A 24,498-nucleotide genomic window follows, 5' to 3' on the forward strand; every position below is an offset into this window, starting at 1 on the left:
ATCTGTAAAATATCTAATAAATGTGGTATTATTAGAGCTATTAGAATAAGCTGTTTTATTGTCAGGGCACAGAAAATATGGTCAAGCTTTTGTTGGATCTCTCAGAAATAATCTGTTGAGATATATCATTCAATAATGAATTATCATACTGTGTAGCTGGAAATTCATCCATCATCTCTGTCATTTTAAATTACAAGTATAAAAATTAGTATTTAAGAAACTTACTCTAAAAAGCTGACTCTAAACTATTCCTTTAAATACATGCTGTGGATACATACTGCACCTATGTAAAATATATTTGATTGTGCTTCTTTTTTATAAATACTTGTTAATTTGGTGTCTTGTTTCATAACTTTAATATCTAAAAATGTATTATGTCAACAGAATATGTAAGCTTAAATTAAAAAAAATCCATTGTACAATCTAAATACCCTAGAAATTCCCCTAAAGACATCACCACTCCAAATTAAAATATATATTTATATCATCCACAAAGCATTTATAAAACAAAATATTAGAATTATAAATCACAGAAGAATCAAAAATATATGCATTCTCCCAATGATCAACAGCTATGTTAGCATAAATATTAGCTACAGAGGTAACGATTACTATACTGGAAATTTGATGATAAATCTCTTTCTCAAATATAAACATATTACTACTTAATACCAGATATAATAAAAAGCAAATAGTACCAGTTTTACTTGCATCATAATTACTATCTGAACAAAGAAACTGTCTAACATTGTATAACCATTATGAACTTGGTATAATAGTAAAGAGTGCATTTATATCCAATTTTACAAGAATATATTCAGAAAATTGATTCATTTTGTGCCATGAATAAAACTTCTGTAAAAAATCCCCAGTGTCATGGATAAAGCTTTTAATTTTATGAAAAAATGGATTTAAAATATTGGCCAAATATAAAGAGGTAGGCTCTGTAATCCATCCCCTATTTAAGATGATAAGTCTCATGAGGGGATATATTTTACCCATGTGTATTTTTGGCAATTCATGCAAAATGGGAATAATAGGGTGGGTCACTTAAATAAGTATACAGCTCACAGGAAATTTCATTCTATAATTGAAATTTTTTTGTATAACGATTCACCTTAAAATAATATCATGTAAAACTTTACAATCCATAACTTAAAAAAAGATTATCATCATTCAAAAATTTGTGCATTTTATTCATGTAATCAATCGTATTCATAATAACTATTGCACCGCCCATGTCAGCTTGTTTAATGACAATCTATGTATTGTTTTGTAAAGCTATTAAAGAGTTGTGTTCTGCCTCAGATAAATTATATTTCTTAGCCAAAAGGTACTCTTGCATCCTTCTACAGCTACCCTTAATAATGGCACTTGTCCCAAAGAAAAATAATCTCCCCACACTCACTCTTTTCCTTGTATACACTCCTCTGCTTGTCGTTCTTCATTTTATAATTCCCTGTATTATCATTTCCTCACCATTTCAATTAACAATAACACATAGAAACACTGATAGGAGCTATTTATTGTAGCTCACAGGAATTCACTTATTTATTGTAGCTCAGAGGAATTCGTTTAGTGTCACTTACTTGTACTTGTACACATACATACTCACAGGCATGCTACAAGGTCACTAATAATGTTCAAGAAATCCATAACCCCTGCCATGAAAAAAGCTCTCCCTCCCTGCCACCATTGCTGTTTTTGTAAGAGGATTTCACAGCTGTGAAATTCCAGAGTGTTAACTGTTAATTACATTTAGATGCTTTGCTCCTCTTGGCATCTTTACTATAGCCCTTGTACAGTCGTAAAAGGCATGTTTCTGAATTCCAGGGAATTGTTGTCATGCTGGAATATGATTGGAAATGTACATCTATTTTTATTCTTTTTGATTGTAAAATCTGGCATGAATTTGAAAACGATCCACTAGGATCAGTACTTTCCCCTAGTTAGCAAAGTAATTAAGTAATTAAGCACTATATTATATTATATTATGTTATATTATATTACATTATATTTTTATTTATTAATTATATTATATTATATTATATTATATTATATTATATTATATTATATTATATTATATTATATTATAATTCTTGAAAGAGCTTTGCTATACTCCTGATTATTGACACTGTGTAACATTGTATTGCTACTTAATGCCTTATAATAATCCTGTAGCATTGATGTTTAATGCTAATTTATAATAAAATTGTATAATATGTTGGAGCCTTTCTCTGTGGGCCTCCGCTGAAAAAGGGATCTTCAGCTCAGTCGGACAAGTCCAGTCAACAAATGTAAAATAAATAGATAAATAAATTAAGTAAATAAATAAATAAATACATACATACATACATAAGTAAATACATGAGCTGTTATGGGGCAAATATAGAAAGACAGATACAGATGGCTAATGATATCAAAGATGATAAAGGCTTATACATGCAGAGGCCATTTTAACTGATACAAAAATGCCATTTTTGACAAGTTTTTTTTTAATTTATTTATTCATTTTTATTTTTTATTATTATTCTTTTACTGAATGCAGCTAAAGCATCATCTTAATAGTTACTTTTTTCATAAACAGCTATACATAGATACAGATAATGTTATTAAAACACAATGGGCAGGATTCACGAAGGCTTGCACAGAGTGTAAGAGACGTGTAACACTCCATGCAAGCCTCGCGATCCAGAAACAGCCCTAAACTCCGTGTAAGAGACCAGCTAAAACGTCTCTTACATGGACTGGGCGTGGACATGCTAAATACCTCACTTGCAGCTGAAAGGTATGCAAATGAGGTATATTAGCGATCCACGAAGCAGAAACCAGCCTGTGTAAGAGACGTATTAGCTGCAGAAATGTACTCAGTTGATAACTGAGTACGTTTCTGCAAAATTCACAATGGACCCATGTCAGCTCCAAATAAAGGGTGCATATGTGTCAGGCAGCATGCCAATGGCCAAATATGTGGCCATTGGCAAGGTAACCCGATGCAAAAATAATAAAAATATAATTTTTTTTTTCGGCGATCGCCGATGTTTAAACGCAGCGCAGCCCCACGCAAATGGGCTGTGCTGCATAAAACATAAAAATGAAGGTTATAAACCCACAAATGTGGGTTTCATGCAATACATGGAATGACAATGCAGGCACCAGCAGATCAAAAACAACATGGCCACCGTGTAGTGGTTGCTAAGGGGGGAAGCTGAGTCTAAGACATGTAACTAAGAATTAGGGTTAGGATACTGAATCCCACAGTCACATAGCAAATGAGCACAGTCTGAGTAGTGTAAGAGATACATAAGGGGGAGGAATAGAGTAGGAGATAGGTGACATCACAGGGGGGAATGGTAGAAAGAAATGCAGTTCACTGGAGGTCAGTGTAACATGACAGATCACAGACACAGACCAGGGAAAGAGGAGTGCCCCAAGATAAGCATGGGAAAGTCAAGAAATGGAAGGTGTACACTGTTACTTACACTAATGTTTCTTGCTGGTCGTGCATGCACACGTGTGCGCACTATGAAGTGCGAGGAGGGCAGTGTGCATGCGTGTAAGGCAGACTGAGCATGTGGGAGCGTGTTGGGAGATGTTTAACACTGTTTGCGCTGGTGTGCACGCGTGTAGGGCAGACTGAGCATGTAGGAGCCTGTTGGCAGACTTGTAACACTGTTTGCGTGGGTGTGCACGCGTTTTAACCCGAATAAGACGATTGTAAACCATGTAAGCATGTGTGCGCGCATGTATGCCACTGTGAACGTGTTTCTGCTGGTATGCACGCTGCTCCCCCCTGAGGAAAAAGAAAGGAAAAAGGAAGCAACTGAATTAGTAGGAAGCTAGCAGGGAATACTGCTGGAGCTAGCAGGTGAAAACAATTAGAAGCAGGCAATTACACAGGCAGAATAGTAGCCCAGCCCAGCACTTAAAACTCTGCAAACAGCAGTGCAGGATGTTTCTCTCAAGAGACACTGCAAGACAGGAGTAAGCTATTAGAAGTGAAAACTGAAAAAGCTGAACTCAGAGCAGAAATGTTAGGGGCTGCCATAGCTGTCATAATGAGACATAGGCGACTTTCTGAGGGTGGTGTCAATGCAGATGGTGCCAGACAACCCACAGTGAGGAGACGGAGAAGAGTGTACAGGCCCAAGGTCACCTACCACGGGTTACATGAGCTGGAGATAGTAGAGCGCTATAGAGTGGACAGAGAGCTCCTGCAGCAAATAGTTGAGCTGTGCAGGCCACGCCTCACACACAGAACCAACGGAGGGGAACCCATCCCAGTGGAAACCAAGGTATGTGTTGGCCTAAGAATACTAGCAACAGGTACCTTCCAAAGACCAACTGGTGATATGATGGGGATATCACAGGCATCAGCCTCCAGGGTACTGCACCAGTTCCTGGATGCCATGTCAGCACATGTCGGTGATCATGTATATTTCCGCAATGCCCGTGAGGTATTGGCCAGCAATATGCGTCTCGTCCATCAAATAGCGGAATACCCTGAGATAGTGGGTGCAATAGACTGCATGCACATACGCATCAAAGCACCAGCCGGTGAGCGGGGTAGGGCCTACATTAACCACAAGGGCTTCCCCTCCATCAACTGCCAGGTCATGTGTGATGCCCAGGGCATAATAATGAATGCGTGTGCTGGCTGCCCTGGGAGCTACCATGATTCCCACATCTGGCATTTGACGCAGCTGTACCAGACATTTGCCAATGGGGACATCCCACACGGACATCTAGTGGGGGATGCAGGTTATGCACTGGAGCCGTGACTGATGACACCCATCAGAAATGCACACACACCTGAACAGGAACGCCATAATGAGGCACATGCACAAACACGTAATGTAATAGAGCTTGTGTTTGGGCTGCTCAAGTCACGGTTCCGGTGTCTGGACACATCTGGTGGAGCCTTGCAGTACACACCAACTACATGTACCCAAATCGTCATGGTATGTGCTATGCTACATAATATGATCTTGCGAAAACAGCTGCAGCAGGACCAGCATAGGGCTGGGCCAAACAGCCCCCCACCATTGCCAAGGCCATCATAGGCAGAGCGTGACTCGGAGGAGGAACAACCTGAGCCTGCCCCAGTAGGCAGAAGGAGGCGTGCCCAGTATGCCCTGGCCTTGGCAAAGAGGCAACGCATAGCACATACACTGGCTCAGTAGGAATCCTGGGAATTATACCCCCTCTGACTCACTCAAATAATAACATGGATGCCTAAAATGACATGACCTGCTCACAAACATGTACAGGGAGTGTAATATGCGCATCCGACAGAGGCAGCCCTGCAGCACCACCTGAGGCATGAATGCCATGTGTTAAGTAATGTAACACCATGTTCGATATGCACACCTGAGGACCCTGACTAACATCCACCCTCACCAAGCATGAAGCCACAAAATGACGATGGGATGATCAAGTGCAATAACTGGCTGAAGTAATGCAGTTAGTCAAAGGGGAGCCAATGTGTTTCAGGCTGGGAAGACATGCGGAGCATGACATGATGCATCACCTGCTAGGGGTGGTGTGCACCTATCAGTCCATGCCCCATGGATACTGGCAAAGGCAGTCAGTACCCACAACATGACCTGAATAGGTAAGTCTCAAAACACAAACCCACCTTCATAGGTACCACAAGGGATAGGAACCTAGATGGAATGCTACCCAATGCCAGAAGTCTAAACAGCAAGATGTGTGCAGTGTAAACGCACACAGTATGGAGAATGTAGATATCAGTCCTGTAATAGAAACCTGGGTCAAGGCTCACATCAGCACCCTAACACTACCAGGTCACACCTCATACTGTGCTGTACAACCACAAAACATGGAACAAGCTACAAAAGGAGGGTGACTAGCAATAAATGTCAAGGATAACCACACCCCCATGTTGGTACCACAACAAGAAGCAGCATGGATTAGCCATGGTCAAATACCAATGGCTAAAACCGCCTCCCAGTATATAGCCTGCTGCAGACTACTGTCCTAATACCAGGAACTGCACCTGGCCTATGTTGGAATACATGAATATATCAAGCCCCCAAAACCACATTATATTGCTTGAGTGAAAATACCCAGACATACACTGGGAGCATTATACTAGCACCAACACAGTTGGAGAAAAGTTCCCAGAATCCATAAACCAAAATGCCCAGGAACAACGTACCACTCCCACAAGAGGGGTAAGCATACTGGATGTGATAATCAGCAACATGTGTACTGGATGGCAAGATGAGAAGTGTATCCCTCACTGGTAAGACCAGACCATAGAGTAATCACACTGGATATACACATCCCGACCCCAGTCCCTGGCCAGAATACCACAGTGAAAAACATGTGTAAAGCATAGGTTGCACTCCTCCAAACCGATGTGGAATCCACAAAAGGCCCTGTGCAAGTGCAGAATATGGGACACACCGCAGAACATGTTATACAGGCATTCCATGAACACAGTCAGGAATGCTTGGAGTATGCAATCACAAATAACAACTAGACACAATGCCATACACGCAGGCATCTGGCATGCTGGACTCCAGCCATTACCAAACCATGCAAGAGAATTAGGAAGCTACTACATGACAGAGCAAACATAAAAAGGGAAGTAATCACTGATCAGCAGTATGGCAATAAAATATGTCCACACATACAATCCACTAAGGCCAGCCACAACAAGTAGAATCTGTGAATCCAGAGGCAATGTGACACCTGGCCCAAGTACACGGACAACCCACAACTCCCCCCAATAAATACAAATATATGTGAGAGATGCAACCATGTATCCAAACCGGAGGCTGAGCTCCCCCAACTCAGTACTGTCAAAACTAGTCAGGAGGAGAAGGTAAATACATACACCACAAACCCAGTCCCACGTAGACCTATCACAACTGCAAACCAAACACATAAACACAGAAAAACGTTCCCAGAGGCCCTAATTACAAACACACCACAACAACAGAAGCCTCCAAAGCAGATCCCAAGCAACCACAACCTCCAAACATAGCACATGCAACACATAGTACACAAAGCTGGTGTGCCAAACAGTCACAGGCCAGAAGGAGAAACAACATGCCTGATAGAGTTGTAATAGGTGTCTGTATAGGCAGGCACACTGCTGTCCCACTCACCAGACTGAACAAGGGAAAGGGTACAGTAAGCTGCCTGTAGGCTGCCACAATATGCCACATAACACAAGTACGCAGGTCACCCCAAAGCAAGCAGAAATATGATGCACTCAATGTCCATGCTGGTGTGAATGACTTGAGATGTACCTTCCTGGACTACATGAAAAGAGACATGGATGAGCTCTCTGAATATGTACCCCAGGCCGGTATGAGACTGGCCGTTTGCAGCATCCAACCCTCACCAAGAATGATGCCACAGTACAAACACAGAATGATCATCTTTAACAGGTGGCACAGTTACAGCTGTCAGTCCAAGGGGGTCTAATGTCTGTCTGCTGGAGATGTCATGCATGACAAGCCATGCTGCTGTTCCAGGAATGGCTTGCACCTGTTACACCTGGGCGTCTGGATACTGGATAAGGCCTTTGCCACCTCCATAGAGCTGTATGTAGGCAAGGCCAAAAAGACTACCCACCACCCTAGAAAACATAAGTGGTAAGAAACATAAGGGTAATGCTGACCAATGCCAGATGTGTAAACTGCAATATGCATGCCCCTGAGGCACTTCCTAGTATGGAGAACATCGATGTCTGTGCAGTGACAGAAGCCTGCTGCAAGCCTACTGATAGCACACCAGCATTACCAGGTTATACCACATATCATGCGTTATGGCCCCAACATCTGGACCAAAACATCAAAGGAGGGGGAGTATCCATATGCAGCACAGACACCCATACAGCCAGGTAACTGACAATGCACAAAGCAGCGGAGACCACCCATGTGCACCTAAGTGCAGTCAAAACTGCTGTACAGTCTGTAGCATGCGACAGACCATACTCTCACAGACAAGAACTCCACCCAGACATCCTGAAGACACTGGACAGTATGAATGTCCCACCAAATACCAGACAAGGTACTCAGAAATTACCACATAGGTGGTAAACCATTATGTATGCAAGGAGTAATCAGGGACCTAGGGACACAAGTTGACAGTAATCTGTCATGTGACACTCACAATGCCAATGTGGCTAGGAAGATTGTCGATATTGGACACCGTATCATGAAAGGATTCACATCTACATCAACAGAGGTCACTGTGCCCCTGTACTGTTCCCTTATCAGACCCATAATCTAATACAATGACTCATATGGGCTGTACCGTACGTGACACCTGCAGCGGTTTGGAACACCTCAAAGGTACCCCACCAAGAGGATAAAGGGTGTCAAATATATGTCATATGCTGCCTGGCTGTAGACACCCCAGCTGATTGCAGTCACAGACTGCCTACACAGAGGCATTGTATGTCTGTTGTACAAGGCCATGTCCAACACAGGAGTAATGGACATGCTCCACAACAGAAAATCAAAGCCATTGGAGCTGTGAGAGTGACAGATGTCAGCCTCAATACATAATGAAATAGGGTGTGTTGGAGGGACAGATACATAACCCAGAGGCTCCCCACACCCAGAAACAGGATCCCAATCCATGTTAGGCAGAGCCCCTCACTGACACCCCTCAACAGGAATATTGCCAAGTGGATGGATGATCGTACATGTATACTGGGGGTCTTCACTGTGTCACGACCAAACAGAGGCACAGTAAAGAAAATCATAAATGGCCATAATAGTCACATAGCAAGGGGCAGCGAAAGACACACAAACTCTGGCTTGGCTTACTAATGCCCTAGGGTGGATAGCCTAGTATGAACCCATGAACCTATGAAGATACAAATTGTACAGGACACTAAGGATAATCACAAGGCTTACTTAACTGATGGTAGGAACCATGTTGGGAATCCACAGATATGCTCCGAATCACACAGATATTACAAACAACATACCAAACACACACACATATTGCTAACATACAACCTGACAGGTGCAGTGCAAACCCCCCCCCCCAGAATGCAAAATATCTATCCCAGCAGACTGCTGGTCCCCTGAGATTGCAGATGCTGACGTAACAGCCATCATCTGCAAAGCAAAACACACAGCAGCAAAGGTATGTGATGGTGTCCTGGGCTGAGGCCAACATGGACTCCAAGAATAATGGAATGCCAAATCACACTACTGCCCAATGTCAGCCTTACCACAGGATATGTACCCAAAGAGCAGTGTACAACAACAGTGGTCCTTCACAACAAAGGTGTTGCCTGAATGGGTACTGCAAACTACCACCCCAGGATCCTGACAAGCTTGGTCTGCACAGCTATGGAAAGAATAGGTATGTACCGCAGACATAAAGCTATCGTGGACCTACTGATACCGGACCCTACACAGTGTGGCTGTCGTAACTGCAGATCCTGCCCCTAAACATGTTTGACCCATTTGAAACAGTCATTAAGGTCATTGATGAGGGCAATGTGGTCCACACAGCGTAGCTGGACCGTGCATATGCTTTTAGACAATACCCTACGAGTTCAGTATGGATATGTTCACCAGCTTAAATATATACCCCTATGTCAGTAGAGGGGTTGCAAACCAGACCAAGGACAGAACTGACATGGTCAGACATGCTGCATCCATGTCAGACTACAACGCAGATATGAGTGGCATCCCACAAGGTTTGGTCCTGGGACCCCCCCTTGTTCTGTATATATGTCCCATAGGTGTAGGCCAACATGGAAGGACTGTGACTGAACATGTATGCAGAGGAGTACAAACAGCCCACCATATCCGACCCCCAGATGACACAAGCAACCCACAAAAGGGCCACCTACAAACAGACAACTGGAGCCATAGCCATGTTAGCAAGCTAATTGCAGAACAGTGTATAGACAACCACTGTGGATATACAGTAAGTGCCCACAAATTTTCCACACAGCTGTTAACCCATTACGTACCTAACATGTAATGAGAGACCTGGGGACACAAGGTGATAGATATCCTGCACTGGACAAACATGTGGCTGTAGTGTCTGCAGAAACATACCATATACCCACCCAATCATGAAGGTTGTCAGATGTAGATAAGGGGAGGTCACTGTAGCTCTGCAGTCATCCTACATCAGCATCACAATTGACTACAATAGCCCCTGTGGGATATACCTCAGCAGACACCTCCATCAACTGTAAAGTCCACAACAGTACCCCACCAGGAGTAGCAAAGAGCATGAACAGATGCCATGTGTTGCCTCAGTAAACAAACTGCAGCTCCACACACTGCCATACTGCCCAGCTACAGGCAAGCTGTGCCTGATGTATGAAGCCATGTCCAAGCTGGAATCAATGAACATGCTGCACCTTGTACAATCTGAATGGCAGTGAGCTATGCACATGAGAGACCTGAACCCCAGCACTGACATACATAGGACAAGCTGTACAGAATGATCCATAACACAGAAGGCACCCCACTCTTGAGTAAACTCCCGGTACAGGTTAGCCAGAGAGTCACCTATCGACACCCCTCAAGAGGAATCCCGATGAGTGGATGGGAGATGGTAGGTTAACCCTAGGTATCACTGTTATGTCAGAGGTAGACGGAGGCACAGTATACTAACCATGACATATGTCATGGCAAACTCCAGTTACAATGTGTGTCGAAGGACAAACACACCCTGTGACTAGCATCAGAAATGGCCTAGGGAGCATCGCTAGTGTTTGCCAATGTCCACCTATGTTGTGGAATACACTACCAATGTTGGACAAGCATGGTGTAGGTAGTCCATATCTGAACATAATGCAACATGGTCATATGTGCACAACTGGCCCCTACACAGTCTGTTGTGCTCACTATGAAGATGTCAAGCAGTGATAGGACTAAAGCCCAGGATACTGTCCACCACAGTGAAAGTACTGAACCAGTACACTATACGGTACTACAGTGTTAGGTCATTATGAAAGTATGTTGACAACTGTCTGCAAAGTATCCCATGCAATCCCTGCAGGCACAGTATAATCCCTGTTGTGGCAGACATGAAGCAGTTGGCCAGTTAGTACACAACATGACACCCAACACACAACCATAAATGTGAGATATTGTTGAAGTTCACACACACCCAAATATGTGGTGGACTTCAGAGTGCAACATATGGAAAGCTCACACTGGGCATGCTCGCACACTTTGATAAATGAGGCATATGTCAGACAACATGCCATGGAAAGGCTGAACTGGGCATGCTCACACACTTAGGCCATATCTCCGTATAGCAGTTGGCCACACATATCTGGTATTTGTATGCGTGTCATTCCAGGAACCAACCACAACACAGCAATCTGCCCAGTGCACACAGTAAATGACTACAGAGACATAAGTGATATAGTGGATCACCGTCATATGCAAACATCTTCCACAGATACACAAGTTGGTCATAGGAACAGGGAATGCTATGGCAATAAAGACCTGCAAACAGTAGAACAGCACAACAAATATTGTGCATCTGACAATTGAACATATGGGTGTAGAGGTCAATACTAGGCTTGTTGCCCTAGGGAATGACAGCTTAGCCAGAGTGTGCTTGGCATCTGCATCCCCAGTACAGTAGTCTACTGTGCCACTGTAAAGTAGGTCACATAAGGCAACGTGTGAGGCTAGTGAGCTGTGCCTCTGTCAAGCAGGGGCACAGTGGAGATCCCAGGGTTTGAATGCGCTAAGCCACAGCCATGTTGTTGGTGTGTGCTGGAAGAGGGTTGCTGAGGATCTTTAACAGTAAGTGGCCGTCAATAACAGACTGAGGGGAGCCCTATCTGCATTGTTTGGAGAATTCCACTGTCAACACTGGGTTGTGATGATTATGTGGGAATGAAGTGTCGTGCCGGAACTGTTCACAGATGTCCTCCCTCTGTGGGCTACAGCTCTGCAATCTATTAGCTCACTCTGTCTGTTGGACGGCTCATATATGGCTGGTGTACACCTGACAGGTGTCTTGTTGTGGAGCAGTCATGGGTATATGTGGGATAGCATGATCAATGCAAACCGTACACATGCTCATAGAATGCAATTGTCAAGGATTATGCTGAGTGGCCAATATAGTCCCCCAGCATGGGTCCTTTGAAGTCGTCCACCCCAGTCTTCACAAAAGTAGTGTCTGCTTGTGCTAAATACAGTTTGTGTGCAATGACAACCTTGCCTGGGGGTGGGGATGGGATGTGGATGTCCAGGGAAAGGTGGGTATGGTCAGATATCAACAATGGTGGTCTACCTCTGGTGTGGAACAGTGAGTATCCATGTTGCAGATGGACAGGTGAAATATGTATTCCCCCATGTGGCTGTGGTGTGTGGTTCTGCCATAGCACATGGACCCACAAATTGTAGTGGCTGTAGGGTAAAGTGGTAGAGGCCTGAGTATTTCTCACGCACAATATGCCTGTACCTGATGTTAACAACTGGAATGGTGTATGTGAACACCTGCATATCCCGGCACTGTTCCCAGGGAAGCTAAGTGTGTGTCCCGGATGTGGGTGTGGTGTTCTGGACTGGTTGTGTTGTGTGTTACAGGTCCTGTGGTCATGAAGCATGGTATAGAACATAACCTGCCAGTGCGATGTGCATATCCGACCCTGACGTAGGTGGCTGCAAATGCATATATATGCTATCCCCCACCTGACAGGTAGTACTAGATGTACATACCTATGTAGAAATAAAGATGTCAGCACCTTATAAATACTGCAGGTGCAGACCAGATGCCCAGTAATTTGGTTAGTGTGCTCTGCTAATGCGTCACCCTCAAGTGTCATAATATAGGTAGATAGGAGTTCAAACCATGCAATTGCTCAGTGTGTGTGTGTGTGTGTGTGTGTGTGTGTGTGTGTGTGTGTGTGTGTGTGTGTGTGTGTGTGTTGGTGAGTGGGGTTGATGCGTGTGCAAGTCTGTGTGAGGGAGATGTCCCTTTTGGCAACTGTGAAGGCACTCTACAGGATGCACATTCCCCTATCTAAGCACGGATGATGTCAGCACCCTATAATTACAGCAGGAGAAGGGAAACCTCCCAGTGATTCGAATAGCATGCTCCGCTAATGCGTCTTTCACGAGTGTCATAACGTAGTTAGGTAGGGGTTTGAATCCACCAGTGTGTGTGGAGGGGGGTTAGTGTGTGTGCAAGTCTGTGCGAGAGAGATGTCCCTTTTGGCAACTGTGAAGGCACTCTACAGGATGCACATTCTCCTATCTAAGCACGGATGATGTCAGCACCCTATAAGTACAGCAGGAGAAGAAACACCTCCCAGTAATTTGAATAGCGCGCTCTGCTAATGCGTCTGTCACGAGTGGCATAACATAGTTAGGTAGGGGTTTGAATCCAACAACTGCCCAGTGTGTGTGGAGGGGGGTTAGTGTGCGTGCAAGTCTGTATGAAAAACATGTGCTTTTTTGCAATCAGGAGATCACACTACATGATGCACATTACCCTTTCCAAACAGTGATGATGTCAGCACCCTATACATACAGCTGGAGAAGGGACCCCCTCCCAGTAATCTGAATATCGCAGTCTACTACAGTGTCACTCTCAAGTGTCATAACATAGTTAGGTAGGGGTTTAAAACCTGCAAGTGTGTGTGTTTGGATGTGGGGAGTTTGTGTGTGTGCAATTCTATATGAAAAACATGTGCTTTTTTGCAATCAGGAGATCACACTACATGATGCACATTACCCTTTCCAAACAGTGATGATGTCAGCACCCTATACATACAGCTGGAGAAAAAAACACCTCCCAGTAATCTAAATAGCGCAGTCTGCTACAGTGTCACTCTCAAGTGTCATAACATAGTTAAGTAGAGGTTTGAAACCTGCAAGTGTGTGTGTGTGTGTGTGTGTGTGTGTGTGTGTGTGTGTGTGTGTGTGTGTGTGTGTGTGTGTGTGTGTGTGTGTGTGTGTGTGTGTGTATGGATGTGGGGATTTTGTGTGTGTGCAATTCTGTATGGAAAACATGTTAGTTCTGGCAATCAGGAGATCACACTACATGATGCACATTACCCTTTCCAAACACTGATGATGTCAGCACCCTTTAAGTACAGCTGGAGAAGAGACACCTCCCAGTAATCTGAATAGCACAGTCTGCTACAGCATCACTCACAAATGTCATAACATAGCTAGATAGGGGTTTGAAACCTGCAAATGGCAAGTGTGTGTTTGGATGTGGGGAGTTTGTGTGTATGCAATTCTGTATGAAAAACATGTTAGTTTTGGCAATCAGGAGATCACACTACCTGATGCACATTACCCTTTCCAAACACTGATGATGTCAGCACCCTATAAGTACAGCCAGAGAAGAGGAACTGCCTAGTAATCTGAATGGTGCGCTTCGCTGATATATCTCTTTCAAGTGTCGTGACATAGTTAGGTAGGGGTATGAATCCTGCAAATGGCAAGTGTGTGTGGTGGGGGGGTAGTAGGGTGTGTGTAAATGCAAGTGTGAGAGAGCAGATCCTTTTGGCAAATACTACAATACACCAGATGCTGCATATTCCCCCAGTAAACACAGGGGATGTCACCACACTATCAGCGCAGCCAAACAGGGCTAGTTGGCCAGTAATGCCAATAGTGCGCTCTGCTACTGCGTCTATTACCATTGTCAGAGTGCAGATAGGTATGTTTTGGTAACCCACAACTGCCATGTGTGGTTGTGTCACACATTATGACCTTGTGTGGGTCTTTGTGCATAACAATGCATGCCATTGCCTAAACCAGCAATGGCAATGCACACATGATGTATGTGTGTGACACATACACATAAATACCTGTGACCTGCAGTAGTTACCATGTCTGACACGTGCCTCGAGTGGATAAATGGTATTTGCAATGCATAACAATATGACTGTGTCTTACTGTGCAGGGGCTGCATGTGGTATGTGTCTATACAGTGTGGGTGTATATGGTAAAATACCTACAGCAGGGGATACACATCTGGTCTGGGCCATATAATCTACATGTAGTCGATGTACAGGTGCTGCATGGTCCCACCTGTTGTGGGAGTGGTAACATGTCATTCCACTGCAATTCAGTGACCACATGCTGTGAACCCTTCAACTAGTGTGTTGTAGCTACAGTAATGCTCACGCACAATGTTTGGCTGGATGCAGTCCAGCCATATAAAGACAGTTCTTGAGACTGTCATATTGCCAGTGTTGTTATGGAGGATAGGTGGTTTTCCTGTGTATGGGAGGGTTGTGTGTACCAGGCTATGAACCAGACGGCAGTCCGACACACTGTTAGCTGCACATGAATAGGCCCTGATGCTTTGTGCTGTGCCAACAACCTGGAGGTGTGTGTATCTGTGGTGCCTTGGGATACCACCCCCCTGTCCATGTGTGTTACATGTGTAGGGGATGACAGGCATGGTATGAGGTATAACCTGGCAGTGATGGGTTGTACCTGTGAGCCATGAATCAGGACTCTGGTACTGCACAGACATTGCAGTTCACCGTGCTGAGGACAGTGTCTGGTGCATGCATCTTGCGGTGTACACTGCTGGTGTTGTGTAGCATCACTGTTAGTGTCCTATCCTGTGTGATACCCGTGGAGGTGGCTATGTAATCCGTGTCCTGCAGCATAAGGCAGTATGAGTGTATCAAGGGGATTTGCCAATATACATTGGGCCATGGGTGTCATGTGCAGGCTGGCCCTCGCAAATCATTGTGGCTTCCCTAGCATGTGAGCACACATTGACAGCCAGTGGATACCCTATGAATGACATTGGAGATTGAGCAGAATGTAGACATAGAACACCCTTCCTACATATAGTGGTAGAATACCTGGTGAGGGTATGATGGCAACCAAGATCAGGCTCATACTGGCCTGTGCCACATGATGAGAGATCCCTTCTATGTTCCGTATCATGTAGTCCAGGGAGGTATGTCTCAGGTCATCCATAGTGGCATGGTCTCTGAGTCATATGTGTCCATGCCTCTGACTGACCTGTATGCATGTGTTTTGTGGTGGACCATAGTGCCCCAGAGGCATATAACTGTGACCTTCACCACGTACAGACTGTTGAGCAGGACCCCACTGCAGCGGCCAAGAGAGGTACCGGACACATCTGTAGCAGGTGTGTTGTGTAGCCCTACAGGCTGTGAGTGTGTGGCACACGGGATGTGTGTGCCATGTGTGGCATGTGCTCTGTTCCGACGTAACGTATGCCTGTGTGCCAGCTGTGGAGATGTGTGATGCTCAGGCAGGATGCTATTCTGAGTCTCCAAGTATGCCCCAGTGTGTTCCGATTGCTGTCAGTGCATGTCTAAGTCTAACTGGTATTGTAGTCACTGTAGTATGACATGCCACCTGACCGGGTATGGCATTACTGGGTTCAGAGTGCTCAGTCCCCAGATTGGCTATGTGGTGGCAGCCCACACATGTGTTGTACGTTCCTGGCCACGGGTGATGGTTGACTGCATACATGTGGCAGCTGTGACATTGCCACATGCCTCACATAAACCACAACTGGACCATAGAGGTGATTCACAGGTTACCTTTGCACATGCTACCCTAGTAGTGTGATTGCCATGGTGATTACCAACACATAGGGCCAATGGGGAACAACATATTGAAGGTGTGTATGTGTGGGTGTACTGCTACTGTTTCATAGCACTGGCATATATGACTGCACACGTGGGTAAATGCCAGGTAAGACATGTGCAATGTGTCACAGGCAATGTACATGTGAACAGGACAGACAGTGACGTTCTGTCATGTGTAAACTTGACATACATATCGTATGCTATGCAGATGTCACTAGGAGTCCACAGAAGCACTGTAACTCGGCATTGCAGGTGGAAGCAGTGTTGCAGGGAACCCCAAGCGAACATGCATGCAAATAAAGCTACATTAAGCAGGGCTGGAAGTAGTCCATTGTACAACAAAGAAGGGGTAACACTAACAGTAGGTTACGGTGCAAATATGTGGGCACTATCAACATGTACCCAGGAATGCACAGCGCAGATGCTCATGGTAGAAGTGATATTATGTCATAGTTAATTGTGATTTGGATTACATTGGTACTGCACACATATCAACATGCGCAAACATCCACATTGCATAGTCGTTGTGGGCAACTTGCCACCATTACTGTACATGTCCATCATTGCATATCACTACTTGCATTAGCTTCCCCCCTGTGCTACCCATGTATGTGGCTATCTGTTGACATCCTTACCACGGTATGCAATAATGTGCAGCTGTTACACTTTGGTACTTACTATGGGTGCAGATAACAATTCAGGACAGTCATACGGTTACTGCATCAGGCATGCTGGGATATACACACAGTCATATCAGCACACTGTACTGTTACCAACATGATACTACTAATACACTTCTATGTAGTCACCCTGTGCATCAGCAACATGTTTACCTGTACCTGCACTGATGTTGGATATTGCAGGGGGTGGCACAGTTTCATCATATGCACAGGGTGTGAATTAGGTATGCCTGAGTCTGCCATTGATACCACCAATTGACATGTGTGTGTATGTGTGTTGGTGAGGGGCAGCAGTACAGAGTGGGGCACTGTTGGTGCAGTGTGTGCGTGTATGTGGTAGCCCTAGGTGTTAACATTTCGCATGTGTGTATGCACGCACACAGTTCCACCTCATGGCTGCCATATACAGGGCTTGTGGACAGCCACAGACTGCACCTGGCAGGTCATACAGATCAGTGTCTGTGGGCACAGACACAGTACCTGTGCCTGGCAGGGGTGCTATGGACCGTATCCGGTACTAAGCCAGACTGGGTACTGTCATCAGAAGCGGGAGTGTGTTGACTGAACACAGGTCCCTGTTGGGACTGTCCAGAGCCATGTGCATGTGGTCTCCTGGGATGTTCCGATGACAGCACAGACCCAGCATTGCTGGGGCTGCTGCTGGCACTATGTGGGCGTGCACGGGCCTGTTGTCATCCGCGCCAACTGCCAGCTGCTGCTGTTGCTGGCATACGGCCACATCGATGCCGCAACTGCCCATCATTGCCCTGGCTCATGGACATGTGGTTGTGGAACTGCTGTAATATGTCCCCACAATGTCTGTCTATGACATCGGTGAAATTACGGATAGCATCCGCGATGTCACGCATACTGTCAGTCATGGCTGTGCGATATGCTCTCAGCTTCTTCAGACCCTGTCTGGTGTACCTTTCCATACGCGACTGTGCCTGCATGACAGCCCAAAACATAGCTGAGGTTGAAAGACCTCTTTGGGCACGTCTGCCTGAGGCAGTACGCCCATGGATGCTCCCACGAGAACCCATGGGCAACTGGCTGTGTGGTACCATCGCAGGACCCTGCCCATGGCTGCTGTGTGGGGAAGCATGTGCCACAGATACCACATTACCCTGGTCAATGCCCACTGTATCCTGTCCATCACCTAGGGACAATGGTGACAAAGGATGTACTTGCAGGATGACTGTGCGCAATGATGGGGTTGTCAGCTGTGTACTGTCAATTGGCTGACCAATGGTGGACCCTGACACACCTTCCTGTGCCATTACACAGATATCATCATTACCAGTACCTGTGGCACCAGATTCAGGTTCCCTGCTGCAGGACACCAGAGCAGCATCAGAACCTGTGGGAGGAAGACAGGAAACACAGTTTACAGTGTCCACACAATGTTACCAGTGATGCACTTATGCACACATGCACATGCACACGTGGACACATGCACACATGCACACAGGGAAACCCCACACACAACCCCGGACAACCCCAAGCAACCCTGCACACATGGGGGAAAAACTGACACCCACACACACACATGCAACCCCCAATGGACACACCCCCATGCACACATGCACCCTGGAACACAAAAAGACAGAATGCCAGGACAAATACATCACACATGACCCCGGTTCCCGGACCTGAGAATGGATTAAGCAATTGGACAATTTTGGGATTGTTAAACAATCACCAGTGGTCCTGCTGTAAACCCAACCCCAAAAAAAAATTAATGCTGGGACAAAACCCAAAAATATAAACAGTCAAACCCTTGCCCTTTTCCCGTCGCTGTGAAATTCCAATATCCCCCTGAAAATTTGTATTTCGCTAAACCACAACACCCTTTTGAAACAACTGTGCGTCGTGAATTGGCAATTCCCGATATTTATGCGTGTGTGGACCGCCTCCATATGTGCATTTTGCGGGTTCCGGGCGGGCCCAAAAGTAGCCCCCATCGGGAGGGGGTGTTTCCCCCCCCCCCGTGGCAAACCCGTTGCCCGGGAACACGGTATGGACATTTCATTTTCATCATGATTTTATCTATATGTTATTTGGTGAAATTTTTTGGAAAGGTTTGCCCCGTCAGTTCCGGTTCTGGTGGTGGGCATATTTAAACCCACCAGGTCTTTTTTTCCCACCCCCCAAGTAGGCAGGTTGGGTTAAAAAAAAAAATTAAAACAGGGAAATTTGGAAAAACTTACATTCCAATTGATGAAAACACTCTCCCTATGTAGCATTTTGTTTTTGGAAAAAACATGGAGAAACTGTCAGCCCAAAATTCAACAATCCTGAATTCCCAAAATATAATCCCCAGGGACACACTACATCCAATCATTCCCCCTCGGGGGTTATCCCTTGGAACCATCCCCTATGTATCTGGCAAAGTTAGGCCTGGTATAAAAAAAGCACAAGACTACTTTTATATGATGTTTTTTTCACTTGTTGGACTGAATGGTTCCCCCACCCCCTGGGAGGGAACCCAAAACCTGGACCCCTTTGAAAGTTCGGGTTTTTTGGAAAAACCTTTTAAACCCCGACCCTTCCAAAGGGTTGGCTTGGTGGGCCCCGACGTTGTTAAAAAGCAAGGGATGAGGGGACAATTTCCTTAAGGGAAGGCTCTTGGGGCCCGATTATCCCATAAAAACCGGGCCTTGGGGGAAAAGGCCCCATACACTATTCCCCAAGGCCCTTTTTCAATTACCAAACCCTTATACAAAAATAAAACCCCCGTTTGCAAATTTGGTACCCCCTTTGTGAAAATTTCCAGTGAATGAACCCCCCTATCTCTCACATGTCCAGGGGGGCCTCCGCAAAGAAACCCAGATCATGGCCTAATCCTGGATGTTAGTCATCCGGGCTACTGCAAAAACATATTTTCCTTTGGGGTACTAAGGGTAGACCTGAACATGGAAACCAAAAGTGGGACCCCCCCAAAGGGGGACCCCTTTCTACCCCGGGTCTGCCCTAACATCCCCTGGTCTGCTGCTTTGGTTTTCGTATGGGACGCTAACATTTGGGTACCTGGAATTTTCCCCCTTTGCCCTTTTTTCTGTCCCGCCCTTTTCCTGGGTTTCCTTTTTAAAAAAGTCATACGCCCTTGTGGGGGGAAAAATCCCAAAAGGGGGTTGCCTAAGGCCTTCAACAAGTACCCCCTGGGTATCAAGCCATTGTTACTGTTCAATTTCACTGTGGGTTGAATGGTTAATAAGGATCCCTTTCAATTGTAGGAGCCATGCGATCTGCCCGTCCTGTGGTAAAACCCCCCTTCCAGGGCCCCTTGTTTGGATTTATTTCTCAAATTCCTGTTTGTGGGGGAAAAGTTCCCAATGACCTAAAAACCCATATTTAAATAAAAATTAAAAATAAAAAAATGTCCCAAAATGGTAAAATATGACATTTTATAGCTCCCGGGTCGTCACACAAAATTCATGGAATCCATAGTGACCTATGACAATTTGGATTCACATATCCTTTTAAACCCCTTTACATTATTTTTGCACGGGTTGGGTTTAATCTTTGCTTTGTGTCTGGGGCCCCACTGTCAAGTCGGTTTTAGGGGTTTTTTTTTTTTACTCTCGCCTGTCCGTTTCTTTCCTTTTAGCAGTGAAAATTTGCTGTTGGAGGTTTTTTCAGGACTTTTTAGGTTCGCAAAGCCGTACCCTACCCTTTAACCAGCATTTCTTTGAGAATTTTGGAGACAGAGTGTTTGGAAGGTAAAAAGGGTAGGAGTAGGCATTGTTTCAGAGTAAAGGAAGGGCCATGCTGGATCTTGGACACTGTTCTTGGGGTAAATTGTTTCCCCTTAATTTTCCTTTTTGGAGATTCCCCCCATTTTCCCCCTTTTTCCTTGTAATTGTATTTCCCGCCCACAACATTTTTAAAAAAAAATTTTTATTTTAATTTTTTTAAAAATTCTTTATAATGTAATTAATTTAAATTCCTATAGCTAAAAGAGGTGTTTTTTTTTAACAACAAGAAACCCCAAATTTTTCAGTTTTAAAAGACATGTTTTGGGGCCCCCAATTCCCACATTATTCCAAACATGAAAAATTTTTCACAATGTTTTTTATAAACATGGCTTATGGTTCATGCAGTTGTTTCCGGCCCGGGAGGCTGCGTGGGTTTTATTTTTCTTTTTAAATGCTAAGGCCCAACAGAGTCTGGCCTTTTAACAGTTGTAAGGGTTGATGGTTTTGGGGGCCCCGCGGGGAGCCCCCGCCCCCAAACCCCAAAGTGCCCGCCACGATTTTTTTTGAAAGAAAAAAAAAGGGGAACAGGAAAAAGGGAAAAGGGGTCCAAAAGGGGGAAACTGGGCAAGTTGGGGGTTTTCAGGGGGGTTGGTAAACCCCTATCCCCTTTCTTATGAACAGCTTTCATTGTATTTTTTTACAGAAATTCCATGAAAGGGAGGAAACAATAAAATTTCAGCCCAATTTTTTAAAGTTTTCCCCCGCAGTGTTGGGAAGGGCACAGTTGGGGGTAAGGGGTACGATGCCCTTTTTTTTAAAGGGATGTCAGGGGGAAGTGGTATACTAGGTGGTTGGGGGGTAAAGGAAAAAAAATACATGGGTTTTAAACATTGGGGGTTTTTAAATTTTTCGGGGGGATTTTGGTACCAGGCCCCTAGACAAACAAATGGTGATACCCCACCCATCATTCCCCTTTTTCCCCCCAATCTTCTGGGGGGTTGTCGGGGAAAACATCCCGTTTTCCCCTTGCCTCAACTGGGTGGGGCCCCAAAACAATCCCGGATTCCCTAGCACCCCAATCCAGATGGGGGGGGGGGGGTTTTTTCCCCCCGCCACACTTGAAGGGGGGCCCCCCCTTTTGCTTCCACCCGATCAAGGGACGGGGGAGGGGAACTATAGGATACTCCCATGGGGGGGAATTCCCCAACCCCCTTTTCATTATTTTTCAATGATACTTTGGGTTATAAAATTTACCATTACAATTTTTCAGCATCATTGTATTCCCCTTTAAAAAAAAGATATTCACACCCTTGAAAGCCATCCAGCTAATTTCAGCTCCAGTAAAAAATCAGGGGATTATCAACCCTCAGGTTTATTTCAGGGGTGCATAAAGGGCTGCAAAATTTTGACCCCAAAGGAAAATTCCATTTAATTTTATTGCACATAATTTTTTTGGAATTTTATTGGGATATTAAAAAAAATTTTTTCATTCAAAAATACTATGTGCCAAAGCCACTATATAACCCTCGTTCAAACATTTTTTTAATAATATTAATTTGGGATAACATCTCATAATATACATTTTTTTTTCTTCATACAATTAATTCTTTTTCAGTAAACCCCCCCCATTTGCTTTTTTTGACAACTTATTTTTGGGTTTCCATCTTTTCAATTTTAATGGGAACTACCAGTTTTGGGATCCTTCCCCTGAGAACACAACGTTTTCCCCTTTTTTTTTTCCCCACAGTTTTTTTTTTTGTTGCTCATATTTTATTAGGGAACATTTATTGGTGGATTCATAACACTTTCTCACACTCTCTCACTTGTTTTCATTTTACTATTCAGGATGGTACTTACTTCTAGGCTTTATTGACATGTTTTACCTGTAGTTATTACAATCCTTTCCAGCAGTCTCACTTCTGTCATGTTTCAGTATTTCAACAGGGGTATATTTCACACATGTGATTTGCTCATGTTCTGCAGCTGTACTTTTCAGCCTGCTGCAGGTTGTGTACTATTATTTTACAGGTGGAGCATCTTTATTTCAGACTTTATTTCAGACATTTTCATTTTTCAGTTTGCATTACAGACTGCAACACACTTTTGTAATCAAGTAATACTTTCAAACACTCTTACACTGTTACTTGCACATTCTATTACTTAGTGACTACACTGCACTCTTTTGCTAACTGTCATACTTTTATATTTCTTTACAGTTACTGGGAGAGGATTACTGACCTACCTAGTGGCGCAACCGCACCAGCCTATTGCCATAGGCTCTGCGGTTTGCAGAATGGACACCTGCAGCTGTAATATAAATGAAGTAATATTGGAATACACATCTCCATAATATCAGCTAGTTTAATTTCTTACATACAAAATTACATGTAACTTACTCAGTAGTGGGGCGTTGGGCATTTGCCGGGCCTCCTGGATTCAAACTTTCAATTGGTCCTGCTTGCATCTCTTCAGGTCCACATGGTGGTGACGAACCCACTCACCAGTCCTTGGAATCCCTGTGGCACTGGTGAGATCATTAGCCAACCGGTCCCACGTCTCAGCCCTATATGCTCCCCACAGGACCTGGCCCTGCATGATTTGGGCCTCATGATTGTGGACTAGGAGCCAGACCATGTATCTGGACTCCTCAATGCCCCACCTCTGTGCTCGAAAGCAACTACCCTCACCTACTCCTGTCATTCTGGCTGCAAGTCAGTTCTACAATCGTTTATGCTGTGTATTCCCACCTATGGGGCTTATATATGCCGTTTTTCATGCACATATCTGTGATTGGCCATTTTGGAATTGTATCAACTTCACAAAACCTGCTTTGTCATGCTCCACTTTGTATTCATTCCTATATATTTGCTATTACTGCATTTTTAGGTATTGCTGTCATGGCTTAGTGGTTCAGTACCTTGACTATGGTGCATAGTATCCTGGGTTCGAACCTGGCCACTGCTTTTTATTTTTTATGACTGTCTAGACAGGCTGAGGAGTGTGTCTCTGTAAAGGCAGTTTTGATATGGCTTGCTCAACGTTGCCCGTCGGTTAGCTTGTTGGCGTGGTGTGCTGCTCCGCGCAAACGGGGTATGCTGGTTTGCGCCTCATTTGGCTATCAGCATGCATTTTACGCTCAGATCAGCTAGGGGCACATAGTTTCACCATGTTAAACCACTGCTCACCTACGGGCACTCATTTTGCACCTGTTAAACCACTGCTCACCTACGGGCACTCATTTTGCACCTGTTAAACCACTGCTCACCTACGGGCAGATGCACTCACCTTGTTAAACTGTAGCTCAGCTATGGGCACATCTGGCATCTTTTATTATTTTGTTATCTCACATTTCTTCAAAATAAATGGACTATTTCATTACATATTACATAAACTATGATTTTATATATGTACATGTTTGTCAGGGACTTGTTTCCTGCTTATTTTACTGGAAATAAAAATTGGTGTTGTGGGGCTTGAACCATGAATGCCTGCTCTTCAGCTGACATCTCTACTGCTACGCTATTGCTTCTTGGCT

Source organism: Protopterus annectens, chromosome 5.part0 (genome assembly GCF_019279795.1).
Source record: "Protopterus annectens isolate FY-2018-M chromosome 5.part0, PAN1.0, whole genome shotgun sequence".
NCBI classification, from domain to species: Eukaryota; Metazoa; Chordata; order Ceratodontiformes; family Protopteridae; genus Protopterus; species Protopterus annectens.